The sequence below is a fragment of the Lissotriton vulgaris genome, chromosome 3_1 (genome assembly GCF_964263255.1).
Source record: "Lissotriton vulgaris chromosome 3_1, aLisVul1.2, whole genome shotgun sequence".
NCBI classification, from domain to species: Eukaryota; Metazoa; Chordata; class Amphibia; order Caudata; family Salamandridae; genus Lissotriton; species Lissotriton vulgaris.
Genome location: NC_141689.1, coordinates 321785121 through 321812748, shown reverse-complemented (window position 1 = coordinate 321812748; position 27628 = coordinate 321785121). Strand labels below are relative to the sequence as shown.

General features: G+C 45.3%; 1 protein-coding gene across 5 annotated transcripts in view; it reads left to right on the top strand.

Moving 5' to 3' along the window:
• Window positions 1-27628, top strand: part of PRLR (prolactin receptor) — a 570112-nt gene that overhangs the window by 374573 nt on the left and 167911 nt on the right. For 3 of the 5 annotated variants that reach the window (XM_086960518.1, XM_086960519.1, XM_086960520.1), the window contains one exon: window positions 79-148. The gene's annotated coding sequence lies outside the window, so the exon portion shown is untranslated. Of the gene's footprint in view, window positions 1-78; window positions 167-5377; window positions 5475-27628 lie in introns of those variants that run through there. The other 2 variants (XM_086960521.1, XM_086960523.1) reach the window with 2 other exon arrangements.

Here is a 27628-nt window from a genome sequence, read left to right as displayed (position 1 = left end):
TTGACTGCATTAAATGCATGGCAACTTTTATCAGATAAATAAAAGCCTTGTTGACCACATATTTCTCTCTCATTATAGGTGATCACCAGGTCTTCTGCTCATGTTAAGACAAGGTTTGGAGCAACCTCTGCACAGATGACTGTCACAGGTACTTGGAAAATTGAGTGTGGGTATTAATATAGGGGGCCACCACTTTTGCAGTCCTAGAATACCCTATTATATATATAATTAAAGGAGGGTCGAGGACTAATGTATCTTTTTGTTAAACTTGTTTTATTGATTTTCAAGACATTAAGCATCAAACATGGTAATACATCCAATACTTGCCATCGCATGTAGCAGTTGGTTATCCATTTCGTTGTACAGAGATTGTGGGATAATGTGAGTAGTCTCCCCTTCACATGCATGTTCAGGTACTACCGTGATGCGCACAATACATTTTGAAACAACTCCCCTAAACTAAACCATCCCCTCCTCCCCTATCCTTCTCTTTTCCCATGAGTCAAGATCCTGTGAAAAGTTATTGTAATACTGCTTCCACTTATGAGCGGAAGAAAAGGAACGTGAGAAAGAAAACCAAAACTAGAATAGGAAAGAAAAGGAGAAAAACAAAAAAAACGAATTAACTTGGCCTGACTTGGGACCTGGGTGACGTGGAGGTGCAAACATAGCTTTGGAGTGGGCTCTAGTGGGGATAGCGGCACTATTAGGAATTGTAAAATATGTAATGCTCTAATGCTAGAGGCGAGAACTAATATTTAAAGAGGTCCTGCACCCATACTCTTTCAAAGTCACTGTATAATAAACACAGAGGAAGCAATACCTCAAGAGAGGGACAGGACAGGTCCTTATAGATGGAACAGCAGCTCTGAACAGCTGGATCGTGGGGATCCGAATGATCAGATCAAAGGGCCCTCACACACCTGGTAGGGTGTTATGCTTCATCATTGGGCACTCCTCCTCTGGCTGGCATTGCAATGCCTAATGTGCCCCTCACAAGAAGGCTCTTTCACGGAGATCTTCTGATCACAAAGCAGTATGATGAATGCAAGTGAGGGGGCGATAAAGGGTGGCGAAGAGGTGGTTTAAAGGGGTCTGAGGGAGACTTTAATAAAGTAGTGGTCACCTCACAGGATCCTCAAAAAAATAATACTTGATGACACCCACACTTGGCTAAAAAAACGAAAACACACAAATTGGAATACCAAAAACTTGCATTTAGCTTATCCACTGTGGAGAAGTGTGGCTCAATGGTTAGAGCGGCAGACCCTGATGCAGAGGTCTAGCCCGGGACCAGGGTTCAATTCCCCGCCTCGGCGGGTCTTGGGCTCAAAATTCCACGGACCTGATCATTTTCGCCTCAGTGCCTATTCCAATCATGGAGTCCCACTCTGCAACTCTGGGCAATAGCTTGCTTAATCTCCACAACGGCCCCCACAATGCTAAGGATGCCTGGCCTCCACCTTGGGGGTGCCCAGGAGTGGACGCCTCACAGGGAAAGCCAGGATGGGTTCCACAGCGGTATTCGTACAAGCGCCTTGAGACCCTTGCGGGTGAGTAGTGCGCTATACAAGTATCAATTTACTTACTTACTGTCGGTGCCAACTTCACTACATAGGCTTGACTACTAGACTCTGCCTTTCAACCCGCAGACGATAGGATGAATCGCGGACATAGCTCCAGCTTTACTTTACTGCGATCAACGGCACGAACGTACATAACCACAGAGCGTTAACCACTCCAAGGACTGGATAACACAGTGAGATACACCCACAGGCGGCTTTTAGAGTCCAAAGCCCTCGTTTGAGGGATACGAGTTGGCTGTTGCCACCGAATGCAAACAAAGCATTCCTGAAATAAAGCCACACAAAGACTTCTGCCAACTACTTGTTATTGTTTGTCAACTTCTATACGTTGCATCTTTTTACTTGCTATTCGTTCGTATTGCCTTTTATCCACCCTGTATACATGACTACCAGACCTATTTAGACACGCATTACTGAACATTGCATCAACATTAGCTGCCAACACTGCATGACAAAAATGAGTTTCCACTCTGTGGAGAAACGCCACACCCCAGTAGTGCCGGCCCGATGAGGCGCGCCCAATGATGAGCCCTGACACCCTACCAGGGGTGTGAGGGCACTTTGAGCTGATCATTCGGATCCCCCACGATTCGACTGTTCGGGCCTGCTAGTGGGTGTATTAGGGCCTGCCCAGTCCCTTACTTGAGGAACTGCCCCCTTTGTGTTTATTATACGTTTCCTTTTATATATAATCGTTTTAGCGGGTGTCAGGAATGTTGAATTGAAACAAGACTACAACTCCCAGAATGCACTGACCTCCTCACAGCTCTAGTGATATGAAGTCATCTGGTAACCTAACACTTGATTATAGTGCCCATGTTATTAGAGTCGTTATAGCGAAACATAAATCTGTGGGTTGTATTACTCAAGGTTCAGTAGTGTTACTGATATCTGTTGACTAAGCGGCCGATTCGCCAAATCAAACGGACAGCGAAAGTGACAGTGCATGTCTTCTCCCTCTCGACAGTACACACAGTGGCATGACTTGAACTTCGACTTGACCTTCGACTAAAGACAAGCCAATATATGTTTTTAAATAAGCTTTGTAAAACACATTAAAAACACACACACAAGGTTGCAGCCCGTTAATAAGCGCTGGTTGCTGACAGGCACAAACAGCCAGCTTGCAGCTTCTGAGGCCTGTATAAGCTAAAGCTATATTTAGATGTAAAAGGTCAGTAGTCAGTTTGATTATTTCAGAGGGCTTGCTAAACAGCAGTGCCTGTGGCTGCCTGGCGTTTCCCTTAGGAAGAGAGGCATCCTTAGGATGCTGGCTGTGGTCACCAGACCTAGGGTGACCATGTAGTTCCAGGTTATCGCAGACCTGGTTGCCACTTCTGGACTTTAATGTGACTACCAAAGGGAAACTGATGTGATGACATGCTGTGAGGTGTCCACCCTGCTGTAATGTGTAATGTGGGCCCATGTGGCTCTCATCATCTAGCGGACCTCTGTTGGGCCTCAGCGGTGTAGCATGGATACACTGGGACCTAGACCAAGCAGGGCTGGCCTTTGCTAAAATAGTGTCATGGGCGAAATCAAATTTTGCACCCTGCCCCTGCTCCACCTCCTCTCTGCTACCCACAGTGGACACCCCCCCCCCCCTTTTCCCCCCCATCCACCCCAATCTCTTTCTGTAGGCAGGAGCCCTCACCAGTTACTCTCAAACCCTATGGGTGCCCCTTCCTACATTTGTAATTATTAAGATCAGTTTCTAGAAGTCCTTTAAAAAATGTCTTAAATTAAACAACTGTGTTTGGTCCAATGTAAAGAGTGCATCCACTTGGATAAGCCTGTGTAAATACCACCATTGCCACTGGAATTATGTTGCAGGGTTGGAGTCCAGTGTATGCGTCAGGCTTGACTAAATTATACTGCAAAAAAAGCGGCGTAATGTGGCACATTTTGTGACAGCATTATTTCACTACTACTGCATTTTCATACATTAACATTGCCTGTGCAAATGTTTCCCCTCATTAGTACTAGTTCAACACCCAAATACAGCAATAACTAGTCAACCTTAGCAAAGGGACTTCCATTGCACGGTAACACGTGTCACCACATTTTTTATATAACTTTTGATCCGTTTGAACTAAAAACAATTATTGCAGATTATGCAGCAGATGATGGATTATGTGGCACATGCCGCAAATCTATGTTTATGCGGAAAAAGCCATGTCCACAGAATTACATAATTCCAGTGGTCTGGTTAAAATGTAAGAATATATGTAAGATAGCTCACTAGGTTAAGCACCATAGCTTTAATCCACAGCATGGTAACTCATTCCTTCATCTTTCTGCGGGCGACAACGGGCATCTCTCCCTCACTGTCTCTCTCTCTCAGCAAAAAAATAACAATTTAAAAAACAGACTCCTAACTGCAATTTACTTAACAGGGCCTTTGTAAAAAAGAATGACATGTTCTGCTTCAGGAAGAGGGAGGGCAGATTCGAAACCTGCAGCGCGGAAGAAACACAAAAATAGGGGCGGGGCATGTAAGTGAGGATTCCGGCTAAGAGGTGTAGGGCTTTGCACAGGAATCATCATGTTCAGTGGACGTTGTGTACAGCGCACACTTTTCTTTTTAAAGGATAAATGAAACCGGTGGCAGGGAACATGAGTGAGGCAGCGCACTATGGGTCACAATGTATTTGCTTTATTTTGTTCGGGTGTGCCAATCAATCAATCAATCGATCATTATTGCGAATGCAATGATCTCACACTAGTCCACTGCTTGTCACCAACAATGCCCTGTGTGCCCTTGCAAATAAATTGAACAATAGAGGGGCCAGTCCATGACAAGGGAGCAAGGCTGGGTTCTCCGGTGTTCCAACAGGTTAAGGAAGAAGGGAAGCTTTGCGCACAGAGGCTCTTCTGCGCTTCTAAAGCGCTATATTCACAAATGGTCCTGGTTTGCACGTCTGGTCACCAACAGGCTGGTGAGCGAGCGGGGACCCTCAACGGTAGGTGATCCTCGACTGACCGCATCTGTCACCTCCTCCTGGCTGATGTTAGTTGGGGGGAGGGGCTAGGAGTTGATTTGGAGAGTTCATTGGTCAGGTCCTCTCCTCACTATTCCCGCATCTGAATCCCTTTTTCAGATGCTAAATTAGACCTGAGAGGCCCTGGGAGAGCTGTAAGGGAACAGCGGGGGAAGGGCCGGAACCCATGGGGGGAAAACTACATTTTTATGGAGCGCCTCAAGAAACGGAGAGGCTCAGGCAACCTCGAAATAAACTTAATGACTAAAAGCATAGGTCATTGTCTAAGTAAATTCAGTGTACCCTACCTGAAATCTCGAGGGCATGTGCACAACTCACCCATGCCTAATGCCGAACCTCAATGCTAGCAAGGAAAATGGCTTCACAAAACTTCTTGTTGGATAGTAAAAACGTCAATAGAGTTCAGAGTGCCCCTCACAGCAACGCACCCCGGTGCCACTGCACCTGCTGCACCATTAAAATCCACGTTCTGTGTCCTTTCCCAGTCTTTAAATTGCTCAACTCAGTGGAGATAGGTAAGCAGGCACACCTGGGATGGGGCTCGGGATCCCTAGGCACATTTCAGGGTGACGAGTGAGCATTGGCGAGTCACACCACTGTACCCCATGTGTACGTACGTCTTCCACCTGGGAGCGTTGTGGGTGAACCATGACTTAATTCCTTGAGCAAAACAGAGCTTTTAATTCTGGGCTGCATTACAGAAACACCAGCATCATGAGTTAATCATTAGCAGGCTGTGTCTGACACTGGCAACCACTGCATGCCTCGGAGCCCCGGTTAGGACACCCTGTGCTCGCAGTAAAGCCAGCAGAGTGATGCAGAAACAAACACAAACAGGATACACCCGGTTAAAGGGAGAACGCCGGCGCTTCATTTATTTATCCAGGTGAGATTTATGCAGCGATGTTACCACCAGGTGGCGACACCACGTCGGTCACAGTTACACGGTAGCCACGAAGAAATATATAATGCGTGCTGTCCAGGGTAGGTCCAAGAGGGCCGGATACAACTGCACGTTTTCTGGCTATTTATGTAAGAAAAAATGTGCATCCAGTGGATCTAAATGGAAATTATTTACATCATCAATGGTTTGAGTTAGCCTAAAGAGCGGAGGGTGATACAGCCCTAATCCACAGTGATGTGGGGATGGGATGGTCTCTGGGGCTGTGGCACGAGCCTGAAGAGCTGACTTTGATCCAGCCCTACTGGACCGATGATGGACACCCCTACCATCAGTGACGCGGTGAGCCATATAGCTGCCTGGTGATGGGATGGGTGTTGTTGTGGGTTTTTTTTTTTAGTCGGCAGACCTGGTGGAGATGGAAAGCGAGTATTTTAGATGTTTTCAGAATTTGAGGAGGTTGTTCTGTTTCTAAGGGAAGAGAGTTTCAGAAATGGTGTATATAGGTTACTCTGACTGGGCGGCTTCTGGAATGGGTGCTAGGAGCATCAAGACCCTGGTTCTAGTGGAGTGGTCGGTGGTGAAGGTCAGTTCCATCAACTCCCCGTGCAGACAATCTGGCAGCAAGAGAGGGGCACCGCTCGGCAACACTATGCACAAGACCGTTCTTTTTAAATTCAGATTTATTGAAGTCTCTCTAATTGGGAGGTGATTTTTAGTGGCAAGCTGCGAGCACAAAATAGCAAAACACTGCATATTTGTAACCTACTTATGACGCTTCTGCAAACCTTGTGCTGTTGCTGTTTTCAAGAGACGAGTGGATGAAAAGGGAATATAATGACAATTGATGAAAGACGTGGGGAAGTAGCCACTATGCTGACGCCACACCTGATGTCAGATCAACAATGTTTCTTCCCTTTATAATCGCACTGCTCTTATATGGATGAATGACACATTCTGCTGCAGCCACCTGGGAGCAGGCACTGAGTGCTTGTGAGTACTAGACAAAAGGTCACAGGAACAACAGCCCACCTTCCATAAGGGCAGCGGCACCATTTCCCCTGAACAGTCCAGAAAGTTTCAGATTTGGGGACGTGCAGTTCTGATATTATGGGGTACGTGTCATGGTCAAGGAAGATATTTCCTTGCTGTGCTTGATTAAGTTAAGACTCACGTGGATGCACGTCATCATGGGCGTAGGAAGTGTGAGGGACGCGGGGGATATGTCCCCCCCCCCAGATTTTGGAGTGGGGGGGACACGGGGGACAAGGGTTTGGGGGACGAGGGACAAAAGAATTTCCCCTCTCCCTTCTGTTATTCAGCAGGGCCATTAGCACGCGAAAGCGCTACCTAAGGGCCCTGCACTTGACCTCCCTGGAGTCAAAGAGGCCACCCGCCCTCTTCATACCGATTTCTGTCTTTGTCTCGCTCCTCCTTAAGTTCTGATTTCAAGAGCTCTTATTACTCTCTCTTGCATCTCCTTTTCTTCATTTGTTTCTCTGTGAAATGGATCCAAAATAGGCGGACACTGGCTGGATATTTCCTCATTTACTGACCATTTTATAATTCCAAAGAAAAACCTCGGGACGGAGAGAAAAAAAATGAAATACCTAGATTAAGCAATACAGAGTGGTCAGCAGACAGGCCAGATTGTTATTTACACCCACACACATTAGAACCACTTTACAGAGTTTGCCAGTGAAAGCGCTACTTTCTTTTTTTCTTCTTTCTTTGAACAACATTGTTTTCCCACGGGAGGTGCACAATTTCTAAAGGGACTGCAATACCTGGTTGATGAGTGGAGTGAAAATGTTTAATATGATCGTTTTCAACTGTTTTCATTATTTTAGCTTATAAAATGTGTACTGCAGCTCTGTGTTCAGGGATGTGATTTTTTTTTAACCAAACTGCTTACATTTTGAAAGGATATAAGCGATGGACATTGAAACTGGTCCCTTCCTGGTCCTGTAGCCATGTCCTGAATTTTTCAGGCAAAATCACTTACTGATTTCTGAATAATGAGTTTAAATCTGTTACGGTAACCATGTTGTTCCTGAATACTTTTCACATGATTTGCTTATCTTGCATTCCTTATGAGTGTTTGTTTTTTTCAGGGTGTTATTCATTTTTTTTCAGGCAGCATTTTACTGTTGTCTAGTGCATACTTTGAACTTAGTTGCAGCATAATTGAGTTGTAGCTGAAGGCAGTGCAAGTTTCTCTCAGTGGGGCACTATGGTGTTAAGTGTGGGAGAGGATGTGGCACTTGACCAGAGCTGCTGAATTCGGAACTGGAGCACCATTTTCAGCCTTCATGACCAGTCCACCAGACCGCACTCCTGACAGAGCTCATTCCGATGCTACATGTTAGAAGGCCTGATAGACCTTAGAAGCCCTGGTGTCTAAGCACCCGCAGGTGGACCCTAACGGTGGCAAGTGTGAGTTAACCTGGAAGGCCTGTCCACCACAATCCATACTGCAGTTCACCTCCAGTCTTGCGAGCAGGCATACAAAGAAGCACACCCTAGATCGACAGTGACTGTCACTGAAGTCACAAGATCCTTGAGGCCAGTCCACCGCATCCATTGGTACCTCCATTGGCCTTTTTCAGCAGTAGTGGTGCAACTTACCAGGGGTTGGCAATGTAGGATTTGCATGCACACCAAACTTAGGGGGTGATTACAATCAAGGTGGAACCGCCATGTCACCCCGTCAATGGCGGTCCCACTGCCATTGGTGACTGCATCAACGCCAACCATATCACAATGGCGGGTGCTTTCCTGGCGGTCGGAAAGACCAACCACCACGCACCCTACTGGCTACTTGAGCCCGCCAGTGCGGCGGAGGTGCTCTGGATTCCTACAATGCTGGAGGTGCCTACCAGGCACCACAGTAAGGCTTACGATACCCCTTACCCGCCAGCCTATCCATGGCAGTTCACCTGCCATGGAAAAGTTGGCAGAAAGGGACATTGGGGCCCATAGCGGGCCCCTTTCCCCTCAGCCCCCAGACATGGGACCTGACAGAGAGCGTCCGCCTCCCCCTTCCGCTCCAAAACCACCGAGATAATCTGCAGCGTATCCCAAGGCTCATCCCAACCCTGTTCAACGTCTACATGGCACCACTCGCCCACGTCGCCTGACAGCACGACCTAAACATCATCTCCTACGCCGACGACACCCAGCTGATCCTAAACGAACCTCCACGAAGGAATGAAGGCTGTCGCCGACTGGATGAGGGACAGCCGACTGAAGCTGAACTCGGACAAGACAGAGATCCTCATCTTTGGCTCAACTCCTTCTGCCTGGGACGAATCCTGGTGACCAACGGCACTAGGAGCACCCACCAATCACGCACAAAACCTAGAGATTATCCTCGACCCCACACTCTCCATGACAAAGCAGGTCAACGCCATCTCCTCCACTTGCTTCAACACCCTCCACATGCTTTGCAGGATCTTCAAGTGGATCCCCACCGAAACTAGAAGGACGGTCACCCAAGCCTTAGTCAGCAATAGACTGGGCTATGGCAACGCACTCTACGCAGGAGCCCCGGCCAAACTCCTGTCACGACTGCAACGCATCCAGGATGCCTCCGCACGACTGATCCTCAACATACCCCGCCGCAGCCACATCACACCCCACCTGAAAGACCTGCACTCGCTCCCCATCAACAAGAGGATAACCTTCAAGCTCCTCACCCATGCACACAAGGCACTCCACCACACCGGACCGGCGTACCTCAACAGATGACTTGGCTTCTACATCCCCGCCCGCCAGCTCCGCTCCGCAGACCACGCCCTCGCCATTGTCCCCCGCACCTGAAGAGTGACCACCGGTGGCAGATCATTCTCCCACCTCGCCACCAAGACATGGAACACCCTCCCCATCGGCCTACGACAAACCGAAGATCTTCTAACCTTCAAGAGACTCCTCAAGACCTGGCTCTTCGAACAGTAGCAGTCCCCCCCACCAGCGCCTTGAGACCCTCACAGGTATGTAGTGCGCTTTACAAATGCTATGATTGATTGATTGACATGTCGGTTTTTACATTGCGGCAGATGATGCAGCCAGCAGCACCTGCTGCAATGCAAAATATAGGCACTGCGAACGCCATAGTGGCGGTTGCATTGTAATGCCTATCGTCGGGCCACCACCTTGAAGGCCAGCGGTCCCATTCCCCGATTCGATGGCAGACGGACTGAAGTCTGCCTGCCTTCGTAATCAGCCCCTAAGTTTGCAAACTTCATGGTCTCTGCTTCATGCACAAACACTTTTAACATGTGCAGCCTTCTTTCGGGCCATTGGAGTTATGCAGCAATGGTGGCTAAAATTATGTTGCAGTGTTGACTAAAGGATGCAACAATAAAAAGGCTGCAGCGTAATGCAGTGCATTTTAAGTTGCTTTATTATTTTAACATATTTATACATACTAACAGCCTCTGCAAAGCTTTTGACTCATTAGTACCTGTGTAACATACAAATGCAGCACAGGGAAAGGTGACCAGTCAACCTTTGCAAAGGGCCCTACACGTCACAGCAAAATAAGTCACATTTCTTTTAGTAATTTTTGAACCGTTTGAGCTACAAAATTGTTTTGGGTCAAATCGAAAGATTATGCAGCAGATGATGCATTATGTGGCAAATATGATACAGCCATAGTTAAGTGGAATTTTTTTTCCCACTTAACTTAATTTTGCCCCAGTATTGTAGTTGATCAATTTATAGGTTCCCAAAACCCAAAAGTCGAGTTTGGGCACAATTTGCATTTTAAAAGCAGTCCTACAACACAGGGCGACTTTTAAACTGACCTCAGGCTTCAGCAGTGCACACATGCAAACGCAGAAAGGGCTGCTGGCCTCTAAACTGCAATGCCCTAATATATTCTAGGGACTTAAAGGTAGTTCTAATCTCCCTGCCCTGTTATGAACTAGGGCCTTATAGGAGAGGTCATGCCAATCATAGGGGTACCCTAACCCATAGTGCACCCTAGTGTATGTAGGTGTTTTCACAGTATCTTTAAGTGCCTCTTTCAGAATAGTACTGGCCCTGTGCCTTTTCAGGCAGAGGACAGGGTCAAGTCAAGTCAAGTCAAAAAAATTTATATAGCGCGCTACATACCCAGAGGGTCTCAAGGCGCTCGAAGGGGGGTGGGGAATTACTTCTCGAATATCCAGGTTTTAAGTTGCTTTCTGAATTCTAGGTGGTTTTGAGTGAGGCGAAGGTGCATGGGAAGTGAGTTCCAGGTTTTGGCCGCTAGGTAGGAGAATGATCTTCCTCCCATGGTGGTTTTGTTGATGTGGGGAACAGCAGCGAGGGCTTGGTTGGAAGAGCGCAACTGGCGGGGGGGTGTAGAAGGAAAGACGTGTATTGAGGCATTCGGGTCCAAGTTCCTAAAGAGCTTTGTGTGCGTGGGTGAGGAGGCGGAAAGTTATCCTCTTATTGACGGGGAGCCAGTGGAGATTTTTCAGATGACCAGAAATGTGTTCTTTACGGGGGATGTCTAATATGAGTCTGGCTGATGCGTTCTGGATGCGTTGGAGTTTTTTCTGAAGTTTTGCGGTGGTACCGGCGTAGAGGGTGTTTCCGTAGTCCAGGCGGCTTGTAACCAGTGCGTGGGTGACCGTTTTTCTAGTTTCGGTGGGGATCCAGCGAAATGTTTTTTTGAGCATGCGAAGAATGTTGAAGCAAGATGAAGAGATGGCGTTGACTTGTCTGGTCATTGAGAGCGAGGAATCCAGGATGACGCCTAGGTTCCGTGCGTGATCCGTAGGGATGGGTGCTTTTCCAAGGGCCTCTGGCCACCAAGAGTCGTCCCAGGCTGAGGGGCAGGTACCTAAGATAAGGACTTCTGTTTTGTCTGAATTCAGTTTCAGACGGCTATGCTTCATCCATTCGGCTACCTCTTTCATTCCTTCATGTAGGTTGGTTTTGGCGATGTTAGGGTCTTTGGTGAGTGAGAGAATCAGTTGAGTGTCATCAGCGTAGGAGATGATGTTGAGGTTATATTGGCGTGCGATGGTCGCGAGGGGGCTCATGTATACGTTGAAGAGGGTGGGACTGAGTGAAGATCCTTGTGGTACGCCGCAGATGACTTCAGTGGCCTCTGACTTGAATGGTGGGATGCGTACTCTCTGAGTTCTTCCGGCAAGGAATGAGGTGATCCATTCCAGTGCTTTTCCTTGGATTCCGATGTTTCTGAGTCGTTGTAACAGGGTGTTATGACAGACTGTGTCGAAGGCTGCGGAGAGGTCGAGGAGGATGAGGGCGACTGTGTCTCCATTGTCCAGTAGAGTTCGGATGTCGTCTGTTGATGCGATGAGTGCGGTCTCAGTACTGTATTTGGCTCGGAAGCTGGACTGTGAGGAGTCGAGGGATTTGTTGGCTTCGAGGAAGGCGGCGAGCTGGTTGTTGACAGCTTTCTCGATGACTTTGGCCGGGAATGGAAGGAGCGAGATGGGGCGGTAGTTTTTTAGTTTGGTGGGGTCAGCTGTGGGTTTTTTCAGAAGGGCGCTGAGTTCGGCGTGTTTCCAGCTGTCTGGGAAGGTGCCGGAGTTGAGGGAGCAGATGATGACGTCTCCGAGGTGTGGTGCTATGATGGAGTCAGCTTTGTTGAAGATGTGGTGAGGGCATGGGTCTGTGGAGGAACCTGAGTGGATGGAGTTCATCAGGCGGATGGTGTCCTCAGTGGAGATTGGGTTCCAGTCATTAAGGATGTTTAAGGGGGGTGAAGGTACAGCAGAAGGTTGTGTGGGTTGGTCTTCGGGTTGGTTGTCGAAGCTGTTGTGGATGTCTGCGATTTTGTCGTGGAAGAACGAAGCTAGGGAGTCGCAAAGGGTTTGAGAGGGGGTGATGTTGTTGGAGTTGGCAATGAGGTTGGTAAACTCTTTGACGATGTTGAATAATTCCTTGCTGTTAGGGGCGTTTTTGTCTAGTCGGTCTTTGAATGCGGTTTTCTTGGCAGTTCGGATCAATTGGTGGTGTATGCGGGTGGCGTTTTTGAAGGCGTCCCTGGTGTTGGTGTTTGGGTCTTTTTTCCAGGCCTTCTCAAGGGAGCGACAGAGTTTCTTGGATTTGTTAAGATCCTCGTTGAACCAGGGGGCGTTTTTGCTGCCTAGTTTGATTTGACGTTTTTTCAAAGGTGCTAGGATGTCGACGGTGTTGCTTAGCCATTGAGTGAGGTTAATGGCTGCTTGGTTGGGGATCGATGAGTGGGCAGGAGGGTTTTGAAGAAGCGATGTGGAGATCTGGTCGATGGTGATTTTGTTCCAGTTTCTTCGCAGGGTAGGTTGAGAATGGTTGTGGGTTGTGGTCTTATTGTAAACGAAGTGAACGCAGCTGTGGCCCGTCCATTGGAGAACTGTGGTGTGACTGAAGGAAATATGTTTACTGGAGGTGAAGATAGGGTCGAGGGTGTGTCCTGCGTGGTGTGTGGGGGTATTACAGTCAGAGTCAGGTACCACCAGTACCAGTCAGCAAAACGTTGGGAAGTGCCCAGGGCACAGGATGGCTTTGCAACACTAAAGAAGCACACACTCAGAATTTAAAACATAACACCAGGGTTAGGGGGTTCTCTTTAATAATCAGAATTGATTTCTATCCTAATGAACCCATTTTCCAACATTAGGATAAGGAAATATTGGGGAAAAATCATAATGTTCTAATCTATACCTTGAAGTTTTCATGCAGCTCTTTGATGACGGTTAATAGCTCACTGTTCAATGTTAGGATTTTAACTTATAAACTGCAAATACCAACAGAATCTCTCAGACAAAGGCAGTAACTCACTGACCAATTTACATGATATGCATTTTGTGATCTGCGTGGTACACATTCTTTGCAGCATGCATATTAACCCACTGTGTCTACCTTACCAAGAATCAAAACTTCCACTAGACAAAACTTCGATCTCTCTCAATAAATAACATTAAACACCAAAGTTATCTTCACATTTTTATTGTTGCCTGAAAATTGCTGGAGACCAGGAATGCAGCAGCAGGTACTTTTCAAATCATAATGCACTTGCAAACACGACGCCCCCACCCTAAGTCAGCCGCCTATGTTTGCTTGGTGCATCAAAATGATTCATATACATGTTTTTTTAACATTTGGACTGATTACTATATGAATGTAAATAACAATAAAGCATAAATGAAAATTGTTACAACATGCCTGCTTTTCTTAATATTTCACTTCGAAAGTATGCGATTCTATTTGTTTAACGGTCGGTGATTTGTATAGGGTCACTGGAAAGTCCACAATGTTGTCCCTGTCCCCCCCAGAATTTTAGTGTCTCCTACGCCCCTGCATGTCATACTATTATTAGCTTTTTATGACCTGATTGCCATATACAGATTTTGTCAGAGGCATGAACCTGTAGGATTGGGAGAACCGAGCTCTAATGATTGGAGCTGTTAGATATATCTAACCTGAGGGTTGGTTCTGAAGCTGAAGGTTGGAGCTTGTAGGATCTCTGCGGAGATAACTTTCGTACCCTTCCCAAGTAGTTTCTCAGCTACTTTACATGACAAATAATCTCAGTGGAAGAGGAGGGTGGGAAGAAAAAGGGATACGTGAAGAAAGTTATTTAATGCATGTTGAATACATGAGACTAAGCTTAAAAAGTTACCCCCTTTATCTGAATTGCATGTAAGCCCCATGGGCGTTTAGCTAAATATTGGCCAATAATGTTATCGTTTGTTCCAATACTTCTGAACGATTTTTTGGTTGCAGAACTATCGTCAAGCACAAAGAGCTGGAATACATCACAAAGCTCCCTATAGAACTAGCTGTGATTGAGCTTCCAAGCATTTTCTTGGATTTCCTCCATAGGATAGAATATGCCTCAGGGGTTTTTTGTGCTAGTTTGTTTTGCCTAGCACTTATTCTGTAGCCAATATATTTACTCTTCCTCTCTTATTAGGAAAGGCAAAGGGTTATGCTGAAAGAATTATTTGGTCAGTCCTTCAGTCTCATCCTAGGGTTTGCTCTCTTACTCTTCCCTCCTTTTGAAATGTTCTACTATTGGGACCGATGTTGTCCTTTTCCGGTCCTTCCTGTGCTAATGTCATTTATATTTCTTGTAACTACCTTTCTGTGAAGCGCTCTGATACTCCCTGTGGTCTTGTCCGCACTATATAAAACTCTTTAAATAAATGAATACATTTACAATATATCTTTTTTTTAAAGTTTAGCATCCAGCACTGATTTATGGTAGTCATAAGTAAGTGGATTATTATTTGGAGTGGAGAAGTGTCCACCTGAAAGGATAACGTCACCATATGCTAGATGTCCTACAAATTAAATAAACCGGCACTTAAACCCAGATAATATGACACAAAGCAGTCAGACTTAAATCAAAGGCAATGTGTTAAGTCTCAGAGCAGGGCATAAATGGTGGAGGTCACACCCAATAAAGCACCATAACAACAAAGATTTAATAATGGGAACCGGAGATATAATTTTTTCAAGAATTAAAGTGAAAGAGCATCAAGACAATTTAAGCGCCCAATGGAAGTCAATGTTAACAGGAGACCGGGCCTAAAGTGCAATTTCAGGCCGAATGATATGTAGCCCAAGTAAGGATACCCCAAATGCGGTGTTTCTGGTTGAACTTTAAAAAAGTTCAAAAAGGGACCTTTTTACTATCATGAAGAAAAATGTTGACATTTCTTCTAACTCCCAATGCGGTATGTCACTATGTCATGTTTTGAGGAAAAAAAACCTTTCCACTCAGGATGCAGCTGAAACTGTAGCTGCGACCATTGAACCGAAGGCCAGATACCGGAAGCAGGTTGATCCTGCTGGCGCTCTGGACCTTTTGAGATTTCTTACTGAAAAATGGGACTCAGTCATTTTTCCAGAGGTACTGAGATCTCTACTCAGGACGAAGCTGAAGTCCAGGCTACCTCCTTGGAACTGCCATTAGATACCTTTTCCAGCGGGTCCTAATAAAGTTCTGGAGGAAGAGCTTTCCAAAGTTTCTAGGCTTTTTTCTGTTGCCCAAACAACTACAGTAATACACTTCTAAGGCCCACTGGGGCTCTGGGGAAGGCATTTGGAGACTTTCAGGGTGCGAGGCAGATGTCAACATTAATGTCCAGTCCTAAAATAACATGTTCAGCTTTTTTATGTTCATGGAGCCACTGAGGTGGTCAGCCTTATGATCTTTGAGCTCTTTCTGTCCTTTGATTTCAACTGGAACGGGGTCCACTCAGGTCCTTCTCACAGGTCACAGCTGCTAAGTACAGCAGGCTCAGTCTGCCTGGCATCCTTCGAAGTCCAGCAGTATTCTGAGGAAGGCTGTGCGAGGGGGCAGCTAACAGCCTGTTGGTAAGGGTTCTCTAAGACACTCCTAATCCCTCTCTGGCCAGTGGAGTAATTGTTCCCTGCCCCTGGCCTGCCTACGTTTTCCCTGGTTACTGTTTGTCTTGCCAAATCCATGATGGCCAAAGTCTTCAGCCACACTAAACTTGGGCTTTGAGAGTTGGGGTTCATAGTGGAGTGTACTATGGCAATAAGTACTGTTCTCCAATATCTAATCCCAAATTCCTGATTGAACCACAATATAAAATGAGAAGACTTGTAGAAAAGCAAAGCTGTATCTATCAATAACTAGACAGGGAGTGCACAGGGCTTGTGGTCTCGGACAGTTTGATCGTTTCAAATGTGCAAATGTTTTACTGCTGCCTTTGCAGCACTGTTATGTAGGAAATACTAGTGTTGTGCCAACAGGAGTAGGATCCCAGCCCTGAATATTCTGCTGAGCTCAGATGGATCATCATTGCCCATTCACATCAACCTGTCAATCAAAGTGGCCTATTGTGTGGCTCCTGGGAGGAATTTCACACCACATTACAGGCAGGTCAAGCCAGCAGCTGCAGACTAAGGCTAATTAGCCTATAGTGGCTCAAGCAAGTAGATCTGACTTTTCTGAAAGTTATATTTCCCAACCAGATAGAAAACAATTGACTACCAAAGAGCTGTAGTTTTTTAAAGACAGTTAGGAAAAGTTCTTGAACTGTTCCTGTGACTGTCTCCTAGAGGATAATGCAGAAATAGTGATTTAATCTGTTTTACCAGTATTTCCAATGAGAAGAGCTAAAGCCAATAGAGGAAAATAGCTTTTGGGGATTTCTTTCACTAAAAGTATATGTGAACATAAATTAGACATATACCACTTCTAGGCACTACGCACCCTACCTATGGCTGATAAGGTGATTTTAGGTTTCTATAACTGATAAGGTAATTTTAGGTTTGACTTATTAACTCTTAGGAGCAGGTTTTTAGGCATGTAAAAGAGTTTATTATTACAGCTCTGTCTTCAAACATTTGAGGTTGCAGGGGACCAGTCTTTAGAGGAAGCCTGTGTCGTGTTTTCAGTCACTAAGTGGATAGCACACTATAGTACTTCAGTCCACACATGATATTTAATTTTACATGCCATCTGTGTAGTTGTTGCATCATATACCATGGCCTTACAGTAAAATGAAATGTACCGAATTTCGGTTTTAAGCCAATTTCATCGTTGTTTTGGGGGTGAAAGCACATACACTGGGCATTGTATACTCTGTACCCGTATTAGAGCTCAGAAGGAATCGGCGAGTCACAAATAAAATTACAATAAAATTACAAACTAGGAGTAATCAATCAAATATGGGTCATTTTGCAACAGCAGTCAGTAAAAATAAGGCCAATCTGTTGGAGTCACATTGACTCAAGTCTCAAAGAATAACACTGCAGTTTAAAAATCCAATAATAGTTCTCCAACATGTATACTCTACCTCCTTGTCTGAATAGTTGCTTACAATATGAAGCCTGAAGCTGTAGAACTCAACCTTGCAGTCTTCATTGTCACTTTCACAGACACACAACTGTGAAAATATAGCCTTTGCAAGCACTTTACGCTGGTAACATTTTTCAAATTCTTTAATATATATAAACCTCCATCAGTGATATAGTGTGCCTTATATCCTACAAAATTGGGTCGCCCTCACGAGCCTTCGTAATGATTAGCTTTTATGTAGACAAGTAGCTCCAAAAAAATCTAGAGACTCGCTAATATCAAAAATTCTGGTCATGGTGGACTAAATTAGTCTTATCCCCCCCTTATTTGGCAGGACGACAAGCAAGCTATTTACAGCCACAATATCCCAAAACAATTGGTGTCTGTCCTTAAATTCAAAGTGCGCTCTAGCCTGTTGTCTCTCAATAATTAAAGCCACTATTTAAATCCCCCCGCTATATTCTTTATTAGATTTGAAGCCTGGTGTGGTTTATATAGAATTTTGATCACCTGTGTCCATATCCGTAGAGTCATGGGTTGTCAGAGACAAAGGGAGTGTGGTAGAAGGATGTAGTAGCCTGACCAAAATTATTCTTTTTAAACACAACATAACTTAATTGCAAAAAAGAGGCCCCAGGGAGACGACTTATGTTGAAACGTCCTAGTTATCTTGAAAACATAAATCTGGAAAATGGATCTAGCTTTCATACTAGGCATGTCTTCTGTCTGTGACCACCCTTGAACGGAGTCACTCTCTAATTATTCTGAAATCTAAATTGGCAGCTTTTGTTTCTCTCCTGGATAGGTGAAAGTTTATAGATAGTTTGGATGTTATCTTCTGTGGCCATATGTTTATTGTCCTCCTGTTCAGTTTTTGGCACACCTATGCAGATTTAAAATAGCTGTGAGAACAATTCAGAAGTTTCTTAATTGGACTGTTGTGAGGTATCAGACGGGTAATCCATTCTCTCAAGACGTGAAAATGGCAATTTAGCCTTGACGATACTCAAGAGTGAGGTGGCTTGTTTTGTCACTGGGAGCAAATACATTGACATCACACCATTCTATTAGCTCTTCAATGCATATCCACTGATGCTAGATCCATTTTCAAAACTGCATGCATTACTCGTAAAGACATTCACACTATCTGACCATAGCCAAAAAGCTGAAAATCTCTTAAGATCAATGGTCCCTATGCAATACTGATTCAATCCTTCCGGAATTCCTACCTTTCAAGCAATATACCATGGGACAATCTTTCTCTCCTTGTACTACTAGAATTTTGAGCTTCCCTATTCCTCACTGCACAACTGCTTCACGTTTTATATTCAAGAAGGATCTTAAACTTCTCATTTTTGAATGGTATTTCCAACCTGTGCCTTACTGTTTGTCCTGACCTTGAAGAGGAGACTTCTACGCTGCTGGTCGTCCCAGACTCGACCTTTCTTCCTGCTTTGCTGTGCCCGGTCTCCCTCCCGCCGCCGCTGTTGTCACCTTAGCGGCCGCCGAGAGGAGGGAGACTACAACTCCCAGCCTGCCCAGCGACCCGGATCCACTCCAGCGGGGTCATCGCGCCCTGAGGCGCTAGAAAAGCGCTGCTCCCTCGGCAGAGCGGGTGTCCTGACCTTGAAGAGGAGACTTCTACGCTGCTGGTCGTCCCAGACTCGACCTTTCTTCCTGCTTTGCTGTGCCCGGTCTCCCTCCCGCCGCCGCTGTTGTCACCTTAGCGGCCGCCGAGAGGAGGGAGACTACAACTCCCAGCCTGCCCAGCGACCCGGATCCACTCCAGCGGGGTCATCGCGCCCTGAGGCGCTAGAAAAGCGCTGCTCCCTCGGCAGAGCGGGTGTCCTGACCTTGAAGAGGAGACTTCTACGCTGCTGGTCGTCCCAGACTCGACCTTTCTTCCTGCTTTGCTGTGCCCGGTCTCCCTCCCGCCGCCGCTGTTGTCACCTTAGCGGCCGCCGAGAGGAGGGAGACTACAACTCCCAGCCTGCCCAGCGACCCGGATCCACTCCAGCGGGGTCATCGCGCCCTGAGGCGCTAGAAAAGCGCTGCTCCCTCGGCAGAGCGGGTGTCCTGACCTTGAAGAGGAGACTTCTACGCTGCTGGTCGTCCCAGACTCGACCTTTCTTCCTGCTTTGCTGTGCCCGGTCTCCCTCCCGCCGCCGCTGTTGTCACCTTAGCGGCCGCCGAGAGGAGGGAGACTACAACTCCCAGCCTGCCCAGCGACCCGGATCCACTCCAGCGGGGTCATCGCGCCCTGAGGCGCTAGAAAAGCGCTGCTCCCTCCGCGTCGCGGGACGCGAGCGGGACGCCCGGACGAAGCACGGACAAAGGGCGGGCCGTCTGAGGCCGTCCGAGGCTGGACAAGGTTGGGTTGGGCCCGTTACTCTGCTAAAAAACCTGATTCAAGGAGGTGAGCCTGTGTTATAGCTGGGGGTTATTTATTGAATTGTTGCCTCTTGAAGCACCTGTTTATCCTGTGCTTATGAAAAGCATCGTCTGTTAGTGAATTATGCCCGGCAAAAAGCTATCCCCTGCAAAAAACACTATGGACAACTATATCTTTCAGGTAGTTGCCAAAATTAATAGTGACAGGAGATCTTCGCTTGGCCTGAGTTCACCGTCTGCCCTGGGTTCACCAACTTCGCCGGCTTCAGCTTTTGCCGAATCCACGGAGCAACCTACCTCCTGCTGTCCACCTGTAAGTGAATCTGACCAAGCTGATATCGCTGTAATGAACCGGTCGGTCCTGATTGAGTTGGACAGCGAGAGTGAGGTGGAGACGGAGCAACAACTACCCGAGGACAAAGCCCCCACTCCGGTGCCCGCTCCACGATCCACCAGAGGGGCTAAAAAGCCACAGCCACAGCCGAAACGTTTTGGGCTCAGATCAAGCCGCAAAAAGATTGCATCGCCCCCTAGCAAATCAGCAAGGGAAGAAGATGTCACTCTGGATGACGTTTTTATGTCTCTTACTAGTGGTCAATTTAAGAACTTACTGAGTATGTTAGACACTAAGATAAAGGACATTGTTAATCCGCTGTTAGGTAGAATTGATAAACTTACTAAGGAAGTGAATCGCCTTGGGGGTTTGCTGAATCAAACTTTATCTGAAGTAGGCAAACTACCAGATGCTGTTTCTAGTAGGGTTGAGTCCAGTAAGGTCTCTTCTTCTTTGGTGGGGGGCGGGGCTTCTTCACTACCAGTTCCTCCGGTGGCTCCCTTGATATCCATTTTAGATAGTGCAGAGAATAAAGATGTTCCCTCGGATGCATCCTCCGCCCCAGAATCTGCAAATGGCTCGGTAGAGTTGATAGTTGAGGCCTCTCCATTGGTCTTGGTTTTAGCCAATGTCCCTCTTTTGCAGTCTGGTCAGGAAGAATCTACCTCATCCCTATTGTCTAAAGCACTTTATTGGTTAACAAATAACATGGTAATAACTCCTAGGGGTAGGCACCAATTGGCTGACGAAATAGTAAAGGCTAGAAGGGTGAGGTGGATAGGTAATAGTACAAAGAAGTTTATGGGTGACTGCGTCATCCTACATTTTTCTGACCCAGAGGTTTTGGCCAATATTCTACCCAACCTTCTACCTCCGCAGCGGAGATCGACTGAAATCATTCCACTCACCTTAGACTTTTTCTATCAGTGTAGTGGGAGGGTCTCTAATAAAACAATGCTAAAAACTAAGTGGAACGTTGTCCCAACAAAAGGGCGGAGGGAAGTGAGGCAACCAGAGAGGAGTCTAAACCTAGAGAATAGATTTTCAGCACTATCCAATCTTGATGCCTGTGATTGACTCTCTATAAATCTAAGTCAAGTACCACTAGCAAATGGGGATCAAAATTCGGATAGCTTATCTACCCAGAATGTTAATTGCCTTACCAATGATTTGTCAAATAACTTGGTTGTCCAACCAGAGGGTGAGGCCTGTGTACTAAATTCTTTCTCTGGATTACGCCAGGGTCGTTTGTCTGGAGTTGCTAACCTACTCTGCTGGAATATAGCTGGTCTGACATCCAAGCTCGATTGTGGGGACTGGCTTGGCTTTGTTACCCAATTTGATATTTGTATATTCCAGGAAACTTGGGCCTGCGACCCTGTCTTTGTATTAAGCTATCTGAATTTCTATGTGCCAGCTGTCAAGGGTCCGAAAGGTAGACCTATGGGGGGGCTTACTATCTGGATTCGACAAGCAATAAATTTCTCAGTTAAAAATATAGTTACTGGACACAATGATATCCAGCTTATTAGGATTTCAAATGACAGTACAGGGTCACTTGATATTTACAATGTTTATATTAGAAGTTCCAAAGGTCGGTCTGAAACATTACTAACCTTGGCCGACCTCATCGAGGAGCACTCCGTTAAAAATAACATTGTTATAGCAGGAGACCTTAATAGGACGTTTGAGCCATTGGTTGTGGGTGATGCTTTCACTGGTGCTGATGAGGATTCCTTCTGGGGCATCCCTGAATTACAACTGAAACCAGTCCCCCGTTGGACAGAGGACATTATAGCTATTAATGCACTGTGTCTTGAAAAAGGCTTGAGAGCTATGAACGGGAGAACAGCTGGGGATAGAATTGGCTCACCAACATTCGACAATGGGAGGCACAAAAGTCGAATTGACTATGTGATCTGCAGTTTGCATTTGTGGCCTGCCCTTTGTGATATGGAAGTCATCATAAGATCTGAGAGTGACCATAACCCCCTAAGTGTGACTCACAAATGGTGGCCTGCGGAAACAAACTCTAGCTGTATGAATGAATTCGTCCCTCCGCCCATTGTCCCCGAGAACAATATGCGTAGGCTACGATGGGACACTGTAGCGAGAAATCAGCAGGATATGGATATTATTAATAGTGAAACTGATCAAGCCATTCTAGCTATGGAACTGGCTAATGCCTCTCCTAAGGATCTGGGTGAAGTGGTCAAAATACACGATACCCTCTTTGGTAAGATCAAGGCGCATTTTCTAAGACCTGATAAACATAAGGGGGTTACTACCAGAAAAGATGCTAGATGGTATAACTCTGATTGTAGGAAGGCAAGACTAGACCTTGGCCGGGCAATCAAGAAGCGAGACTGTGCGTCTGTTTCTCTAGCTAGGAAAGAATATAAAGTATGCATTGCTAAAGCTAAGAAGGATTGGGACGAGCAACACTGGTGCAAACTGAAAATGGCCAGTGACAGGAAGGATTCCAGAGTATTCTGGAATATTGTAAAATGGGGTTCTGAGAGAGCTGAAGCGTAACCAAGTAATAACGTCTCACAGGAGGCATGGGTTGAATTCTTTAGTTTGCAGTACACTCTTAATACCCGGGTCTCAGTTGATGACAGTATAGCTATGAAGTTTTTTGAAGATGACAATTTTACTTTTAAAGAGATTATGTCTGCAATCTGTACAGTAAAGCGCGGGCGAGCTCCTGGACAAGATGGAGTACCCGCTGATATATTCTTAAATGATAGTGAACGCTGGAGCAAATATATACATTTGCTTATAAACTCAATTGCCCAAGGAGCAGATGTCCCTGATTCATGGAGGGGTGCAGTTATTATCCCCGTGTATAAGAAGGGGGACCGAGCTCAGCCCTGTAACTATAGGCCTATTAGCCTTATTGACACTGTGCAAAAAATCGTGGGTCGCGTGGTGGTCAATAGGCTTCTTGACTGGGCTGAGGATTTTAATATTCTATCTCCATTCCAAGCAGGTTTTAGAAGGGCAACAAGCACGATCGATCAAGTGTTCCGCTTCCAATTATTGCAGTGGAAAACCGTGGTTCTGGGGGGGTGTAGCCTGTTTGCGGCATTTGTCGACTTGCGGGCTGCATTCGACCTGGTCCCACGTGCAAAACTGTGGCAGGTCTTGCATAGCTTGGGGGTTTCGGATGAGTTGCTAACCCTGATACTGCGCCTCCACGAGTCTAACTATGCAAAAATTCAGTGGGGCGGCCACGGGATGGTCACTCCTGATTTCCGTGTTGAAAAAGGGGTCAGACAAGGGTGCTCAATGGCTCCTACTCTATTTACATTGTTTATAAACGGGGTAGTTTCTCGATTGGTAACTGCGAATGTTGATGCTCCTTCTCTTGCTGGACTAAAAATCCCCATACTAATGTTTGCGGATGACACGCTAATTCTATCAAAAACCCCTAGTGGACTACAGCGTGCTCTGACAATTTTTGAGAACTTTTGTGGGGAACATGGACTGGAGGTGAATACTATGAAAACTAAACTAATGAGCTTCAAGCCGCAGCGTAGCTTTAAGTCCAAAATTATGATGAGTGGAGGGCCTTTAGAGTTAGTTAAATCATTCACTTACCTAGGTATCCAAATAACTGATGACCATAGGTGGAGCCAGCATATAAATATTGCTATTTTACGACACAAACAAATAGCTGGCACAATTAATTCTGAACACAGGAAATCGCTAACCAAACCTGTTAAACCAGCCTTATTGGTATATGAAGCAAAGGCTATTGGGTCTGCACTTTACGGCGCTGAAATGTGGGGCTTTGAAAATCTTACTTCTCTGCAAGCCTCTGAAAATAAATTCTTAAGAACTCTTACCGGTACACCTAAAAGTACTCCGTTGTTGCCTCTCCGATACGATCTAGGAAGGAAACAAATCAAGGACTTGGCCAGATTACGCCCGATCTTGTATTGGCGCAGACTCTGGACCACTCCTGAGCTCTCACATTATGCCGCGGGTTTTGTGGATGTGATCAAAGCTGATGGCTTTCACAAGATAAGCTGGCTTAAATCATTGAAATGTATATTGTTTGAGCTGGGGTTGAGTTCTTTATGGCAGGACCCTGCTGGGACATCTTTCCCTTCTAAGCGTGTCTTAAAAGATATTTTTTGGGAATGGATTGCTACTAAAACTTCAAATGCTACAAGTTCTGGGTCCATGTCTTCGCATTTTCTTGAAGCTAAAATGTATCCAGTCTTGGAACCATATTGGGATACCATCTCCAAACCAGGTGACAGGAAGCTCCTATTCCAACTGAGAGCTGGTGCACTTCCTATAAAAATATTGACAGCTAAATGGGGTTCAGGTGGGAGTAGCACCTGCCCAGCTTGTGGGTTGGGGGATGAGTCTCTGGGTCACTTTCTGTTTTCATGCGGATCATATGCTATCCCAAGACGAGTATGGTTAGCTCCTATGTGCAGGAACCTTGGGACATCAAGTAGTTCAGTAGCTATGCGAATTATTTGTACGACCCAAGTTTCTTGGATCCTGATAGCTACAGCAAAATACCTGGGTTGGGCATGGATGCTCAGGCAGAGACTGCTAGTTAAATAACTATTCTCTGCCCGATAATTTAGACAGAGACTGCTAGTTAAATAACTATTCTCTGTGTGACAAATTAGCCCTCATGAATTTGACATTACTGCTTTTTATCTATCATGGACCATGTATCAAGATAGAGACTGCTAGTTAATCAACTATTCTCTGTCTTGATAATTGTTTTTTTGCATTTGTATAATTGCTTTTAGACTCCAGCGTTTCTCATCTTGGAAAGTATTTTTATCAAATGTTTTAATTCTTCTTTTAACTGAATGAATTTTTATATGTAATCTATGTGTTGCGTCATTGTGCTGGATTGTAAATTTAATCTGTTTTTAAATTCTTGTGTATAATATGCTTTTATGAGTAACAACTCGAATAAAGCACTTTTTGACTTTGACTTTGACTTTGTTTGTCAATGTGATCACTGCCTTTCGCTCTCAAGATCAGTTCTAATTATGAACTTTTCCTACTAATTTTAGTCTTTATTATATTGCCTCCTTCCTTTCTCAACTTCCTCTTTAAATGCCACACGTCTTCTGTATATTATGTCAATTTATTGTAATCTTAGCTGTTATTCCATATTATTCATCTGGAACTATTTGTGCCTTTGTAATGCTCCCTAGGTCTATTTGCAGTGTACTTTACTCTATGACTTGTCCCTGGTCTCTTATGATGAAACATCACCTAGTCTTCTATTAAATAGAGGGAGTCGGCAGGGCATAAGATGTAGTCAGTTAAAGAGAGCCTGAATTACAGTTGAGCAGTTGTACTTATAAAGAAATAATAATGATAATAATTATATGGTTTTACATTTCAAGAGTAGTAGTGAAGAACATCAACTCAAGGGCTCAGTGTTCATCAATCTTACTCATCTTATATGCAGGATATAGCTCACACGTCAGACCATGGATTACTCAGATAACATTTAGACTGGCAACAAAACAACCATTGAGGCGGTGGTGCATATAAGGATAATTACGCACTTATATAGCGCACGACTACCCGTAGGGATCTCGGCGCTTCTACGAATACCGCCGAGAAACACTTCCTGGCCTTTCCTTGTGAGGAGCCCACTCCTGGGCGCCCCCAAGGTGAAGTCAGGCATCCTCAGTGTTGTTGGGGCCATTGTAGAGATTAAGCAAGCTATTGCCCAGAGGTGCCGTTGGGGCTCCTGATCAGAATAGGCACCGAGGCGAGAATTATCAGGTCCGAGGAAATTGAGCCCAAGACCCGCCGAGGCAGGAATTGAACCCTGGTGCCAGCCAGACTCCTGCATCAGGGTTTGCCGCTCTAACCATTGAGCCACACTTCTCTACTATATACAGGCTCATTACAGAATTCCTGCTGCATGCTAACAGAAGATATTGACAGACACCAGGGCCGAGACAGTTCTCATGAAATACCCAGAGCGGATTCCTGATTGTCTGAGACGTGTGGGGTGGAGGGGGGCAGGAGAGGAGGCAAAGTCAGGGGCTACCTCTGCCGGTCTTCTATGTGATTTATAAGGTAAAAACTACCCCCTTGCTTTACGTTAAAAGGATATTGCAAGTCACAGAGGAGTTCAATAACCATATGTGGGAACGAGGCCAAAGGTACAGTTATTTTATACAGTATGGCACTCCAAGGAGACTTGCAATATCATTATAATGTATGCCAGGGCATACTTTATCTGATATAATACATGGACACAACATAATCTCTCTGGAAAACATCTTAAAACCTTGGTGCGTAGCTGTTACACATAAAAGAGCGAGCATGTTTGCTAACATGAAGAACCAAAATAACAGCTGTAATGAAAAATGAAAACACAGTAAAACCTGTTAGATATTTATTGCAAACTGACATATAGTTCAATAGGTCAGTTGGAAAAATTAAAATCTACACTAGCTCAAAAGGTGTGGAAACATGCGAAAAGTTTCTTGCTTTTCGCAAAATATTTAAGGAGTGCAAAAAATAAAACATGTTCTCGCTGCTTGTCATTGTAAGCTAAAAAATAGAGCAAAAGAATGAAAGGCAGTGTTCTGTTCTCGTTACTTTAAACAGCTGCTTTAATTATGCTCTGTGCCCTGAAATGACTTTCACCTCTGCTGCTGCCTAGGCACCAGGCATTGTAATGTCTGAACTCAACTGTAATAACTTATAATTGTAGAGTTCTGGCGTCTTTTCAATATAATCAGCAGCTGGGTGCGTCATTTATTATAAAGAAATTAGAGACTGGTACTTATACAGGGATCACAGAATTGTACCATTTGGGCCGTTAGGTATCACTAGTGACTCTCTTTGGATATCCACTTATGCTCTCCACAGTTTGCACACCTAAGTTCTCATGGTGTATCGTGATCTGCTTGTATCTTTAAATGACTCCACAACCTCTAGTCAATCTCCTACCTCTACCCCTACAGTGGTCTACCCTAAGCGATTCCACTACTTTTTCTGCCCAATATTGTTCTGTGCTGATCCATTGTGCTAGTTGGGCGAGGCTTTAGCAGATTTCCACGATGTGAAAATACTTCTTTGCCATTAACATATCCAAATCACTAAATCTATTGCCCACCTTCCTCTTCTTTGGATAAGGAAAGGGATCCAACAGCTTGCACTGTGGCTTCAGCAGGCCAGGTCTGTCTATCATCTTCGTACCCTTGGATCCACCTCCGGCCATTATATCTTTATTACAGGACATGTCCGAGTCAGTTGACATTTTACTTAAAATCCTATTATCAACAATCAAAATGGACAGTGGTCTGTATGCTTTTTCGTCACTCATATCTACCTCTTGTTTGGGGAGGGAATATTCATAGGTTCTTTAAATGGAGTCAGGCAATTTCTGCATGTGGTATGCTGTCCCATAAAGTTTTAACAGCTTTGGCACTAATTTGTCAACATATACTTTACAATATTCTGCTGGTAATCTAGTCAAACCTGATGTTTTGCCAGAGGCCAGGCTTTATTTCTTGTGTTAGAGTTCAGTGATATCTACGTTTTGGTGAGTTCCTGAGGATGACAAGAGGTAGAAGATGGATATTAAGAAAAACAGTAGACAAAATGGAATCTTATAGT